We start from the raw sequence: 5,190 nt of genomic DNA on the forward strand, positions 1-5,190 counted from the left end.
GCTGTGGCCTGGACAGCCAAAGTAAGGCGATGGTGAATCTGTCCAGCATCACGATCGCTTCGCCTGCACCACGTTTCTCCCGCTCTATCTCGGCAAGGACCTTGGCGCCGGTCATCGCTATCACTTTGCTGGGCGCCAACGTCGACGGCTTCGGGAATTACTGAGAGCGTACGCTGACGAGCTCGAGCCGGGGGCTTAGGGTGCTGCAGAAGCCGCCGATCGGTACTCGCAAGGTGGGCTGCAAGCTGGAACACAGCATTCTCGTCAGGCGTGTTCGACGTAGCCCGTGTCCTTTTGGTGATCGTCGTTGGCGGGCGATTGCTGCTGTCGTGTCAGTCGGCTGCTGTCGGTCGGCGGTGGTGTCCTCCTGATGCATTGAAGGTCGATTACCCTCAGCGTAAGAACTCCAGACTCACAACGCCGGAAACCCAGAAGCTCGATGCCTTTCTTGCCCGTATACAGCAAGCGTGGTTAAGTGTTCCACGGGCCCGCCCGAGGAATTTCGATGCTGTCTGAATTTCGTACCCTACTAGCAACAATAACGAATGCTCCTTAATGTAGGAGAAACCGGGCCTGCAGCAGCAAATCTTCGCAAAAAAGAGCGGCAGTAAACCCTCGGAAATATATCAAAAAAGCCCTATTGATGAATTAGTTATCCCAGTTTATATTTGTCCGCCGACATTCGCCAATGACGTCAGCGATTAAATGAACTTCACCAATCCCTCGAGTGGTTCCAAAGCTTATGCGGGCAATCGGGATGAGCAAGGCTGAAAACCGCACAGCACTGAAAAGCTATTTGGAACACCTGTGCCGTATAATTGGGAAACATGACGCATTTTTATGCCCGTGGCAACAGGAGGTGCTACCTGTTTCTTCAGTTCACGTGGCGAAGAAGTCAGAACCATTTGCCTGAACATTTAATTGAAGTCTAAGACGCCATGTGCCATGAATCTTTCTGTGTGATGTTAAAAGCGTCGTTTACATCTTTTCCCCTCAATCTTACTTGGCAATGTCCAAAAACATACCGTCTTAACACTACCACCGTCATCCTCAAGCATGACCTTAAAAGATCACTCTTTGCATGTGTGCCTGCCTGCCTGCGAAATCACTCTGCGTACGTGTGCCTCTTCTTAACTTTTAACCCGTTCTGGTCAGCACATTCAACCAGCACATGCACAGCAGTGACTGGACATGGCTGGGCACGTGACGGTGAAGTGGGCGCATTCGATGGGCTCAATCTTTGTCTGATAACCGTTTAAATCAATCGATTCCGGACCGACACCGGTAAAACAGCAAGCTCATTCAGGAACAGAAAGAATAAGGCATGAATATCTGAACAGAGTTTCAATGTTCCTTGACACCTATTCAAGATGATTTGAGGCAGGTTTTAATATTCCAAGGCAGGGTGGGGTGGGGGGGGGGGGGGGGGGGGCGCTCCTGGCGCCTTCACGCTCCGCTGTGGAGCGAAGGAACCATTTGTCAAACTTATTTGAAGCTTTCAGAATTGCCATGCTTATCATTTGTAAATAAATCAGGGATTTATCCATGCATCCGTTTGCTCTGCTACGTTTCTAGTCATAAGATTTGCTCTGCGTTTCGGATGTTCCACTACTTCTACAGTAATAGGCAAAAATACTGGAGGCAAATGTAAAAACGTTAAGTTCGAATGCAGCACTGTCAAGAAGACAGATCCTTCCACCTTGCAGCCTCCTCAGCCCATTAGAACAATGGAGAGCGGTGTTAAGATAAGGCATGACTTCGCTCAGGTACTCGGTCACGATTTTCCCGGGCTGTCTTGATATATGTGGTTCCATCCACAAAAGATTCCTCCCGTTTCACCGAAGAATAGACAAGATGATGCAACAAACCTGATGTGATCGGCCTATGTCCTTCATCGCCTGACGTCAAACGGAGAAACACGTACCGTGCAAATCTGCAAAGTGTATTTGGAAGAAGCTGATTTCAGTTGGATTTGGAAGACTTGGCAGTCATTTGGGTTGCGCAGTTGCAATCCCCCACGTAACACCTAACGAACGACGCGAACCTCAGATGCACTGGAAATGTCTACCTGGAACATTTTGAAACATGTGCAACTATTCTGAAGCTTTTAATAGGCTAAACTTTTATCTCGCGCTACCCCGAAATGCTGCTACTTGGATAACGGGCGCCACCCAACCGGTGCCAAATATTTCCACATAGGGACTTTTAAAGCACCGAACACACCAAACGTTGTCCAACTTTCTGGCTTATACAACCAGCAGCTCAATGCCGTCGCCACTGGTACAAGCAGCCTTTCAACCTGAAAGAAATGTGCAGCAACGGTAAATTCTCACTTATGCACTGCACCGCAGCTGTGGTATGAACATTGGACTGCAATGACACGCCACCGGAGCACTGTGTTCCCACAGCGGCACGTTAAAACACAAACTTCGCGGTAATGCTGCAGAATGAATAACAAAAGGTTGAGAAAGTTACAGATGTTACGTGAATCCGGACGGCATGCTGCAAATGAATTTTACTGTCACAAAACTGTTTCCATTGCATGGAAGCAGTTTTCACTTTTGCGTTCCATTCCATGTGAGATGAAAAGCTCTTATCTACCTTGGCATCTGGCAAACTTACTGAGCTGTGCTGTCGGCTCGCTTGCACCCCCTGCAGTTTGAATTATAACGCGAGATAACTAACACAGGATTTAGAGAAACAACCTAACGCATCGCATTCTCGCCCCACCCGCCGCGGGCCGCGTGCGGCGACATCACGCCGTGTTGTGCGCGGTGGCTCCTCTCGCTGTGATAGTGTTGCGGCTCCCTGCATCATCAACCTCCGTTCATAAATAAAGAGGCGACAATGACGGTGCGACGTAACGCACCATTTTCCGCTTCGGAGCCGGCGGGAGCCCTTCATTTGCATCCATTGTGGGTCCGTCCCGGCGGGGCGCGTCGCTGTCACGTGCCCGTCCCCTGCGGCACCGAAATAGGCCAGCCGGCGCGCGCGCGCGCGAGCTCCCCTGACGCTGACCTCTGACCCGGCGACGCGACGCTCCCCTCCCTCGAGGGGGGGGGGGGGGCGGGCGTGCCTGGCGCGGCCAGGGGGTACAAGCTGTGCTGATGCGTCCCTGGCGAGTGGGACGGCAGTCGCCAGCGCTTAGGCGCGCCCGGGGAACACAGCTGCAGCGTGTGCTGAGCCGACAGATCCGGCCCTTTGGCCTTGGTCGGCTGGGTGGGAGGCTTGAAGGTGTTCATCCCCACCCACGAACGCCGTACTCCCACGCCCTCAGATGAACACCCTAATCTAACCGATTTTCGGCGTGCACCTGTCCGGATCAACTGGTGAGGTAACCAAGTTAAACTGCAGGCGTAATGAAAAAAAGGAGACAAATTGGCTAGCGGGGCGGCTACTTCTTACGAATCATGCTCATAATGAACACATAAGTGTAGTCTAAGGTGTCACGAGAGGACGCATAAGCCTAGGGAAACCTTTGAAACTGTAGATAGTCTGGGATATGACGACCGAGACTGTTTCAAAACACGTACAATATCAAATTACGGGTAAATTAGCTTTCCTAATTTTAGCCGGCGAAGATTGCTCCAGATTTTGTCTCTGACAATTTCGAGACGCCATTTATGAACACAGGCATATTACGTTTTAAGGTCGAAGTACACAAAACATTCACAAGCAGCATAGATGCAAACACGACACATGCATGCAATAGGATGCACAAAGCACATACCTTGCGGTCCTATCACTGGACCTTGCACTGGGCATACATTCACGAGCCATGTCACTAGGGTGGGAATTGGAATGGAAATGGGGGTGGGGTGGGGCTTTGGGGACGGGGTGAGGTGCATGTCTCAACTTTGCAGACTTTAACATTACGTCTACGGGCGTTGCCAAAGCACGCATGGAACCTCAATATTCCATAAAATATTCGGCACGAGACGGAATTTTTGTGCATAACGTAAGCTAAATTCTGGCAAGCAGTTTTCACGCTATCATAATAAGACAGTGGCCAACGTTGGTTTCCAATCTGAAATGCAAGGAAAATAACGTAAACAGGGGCTTCCGCCATCATCACTGGGCCTTACGACGTACCCAGTAGCTGAGGCTATATGGCATCTCCTGCTTCTCACGCTGGCAGGAAGGCGAACACCACGGGGAATAGAATCTCCTGCCTCTGGTTACCCAGATACGCGACCCAACGACTAGAGAGGCCAACGCCTTAGTTTGTCATCACACATGACAGAAGCCGATAAACTTTACTCGGGGTGCATTTTTGTTTCGATATCATGCACGGGTTGGTCGTTTTAACTTCGCGGGACCAAATGAAAAAGTACCAAAAACGCTTAAGGACGAAATGTACAGAATGATGACGAAAATACCTTCGAATTAAAATGTAGAACAATTTTGACAAATGCATGGTTATTTTGACATGGAGATCGACTGGTTTTGCGCCTGCTATCCTGTTTTTTAGCATCATGGCAGAAGATGATGCACTTCATATGACCAGAAGCATTTCACATTTGGTAGCAAAGCAGGTCCCGCCTAACAATGCTATCGTGAAAATGACTATGTCGACAACTATAACTCCCTGGGATGGATGACCGTTGATATACCACGGATCAAAATTTAAGGCGAGGCTTTAAACGCACCCGTGATATTTTGGAGAACATTAAGGATCCCTATTTCATTTCATATGAGACGGGTCCATCTTTGCTTAGACATTGTGCGTGATTAAAGCATTGCAAGGTATATGTATATGTACATATACGTATATGTAAAGTACGTAAGTACGTATGTATGTTAAGTATGTAAAGTACGTATATACATATATGTATATGTAAAGGTATATGTATGTATATATGTATATATGTATATATGCATATATATATATATATATGTATATATATATATATATATATATATATATATTATATATATATATATATATATATATATATATATTTATATATAGTTAGTGAAGTAAAAACTTAATGTTCAAAACAGCAGTGATTTTAGGGATACTTCGCGCTTACCCAAAGTCTTTGCTCTTCAATGTCATGGAATCTCCTTACACCCAGCGAATTACAAGGCATATTGGTTTTCTCATACGCAATCATAATATTTTAAGATGACCTGTTTGCGTGCAGATAGGAGTTATGCTCCATTGGCTTAACTGAATAATCCAAGACC

The sequence above is a fragment of the Pollicipes pollicipes genome, unplaced genomic scaffold (assembly GCF_011947565.3).
Source record: "Pollicipes pollicipes isolate AB1234 unplaced genomic scaffold, Ppol_2.1 Scaffold_2555;HRSCAF=2994_pilon_pilon_pilon, whole genome shotgun sequence".
NCBI lineage: Eukaryota > Metazoa > Arthropoda > Thecostraca > Pollicipedomorpha > Pollicipedidae > Pollicipes > Pollicipes pollicipes.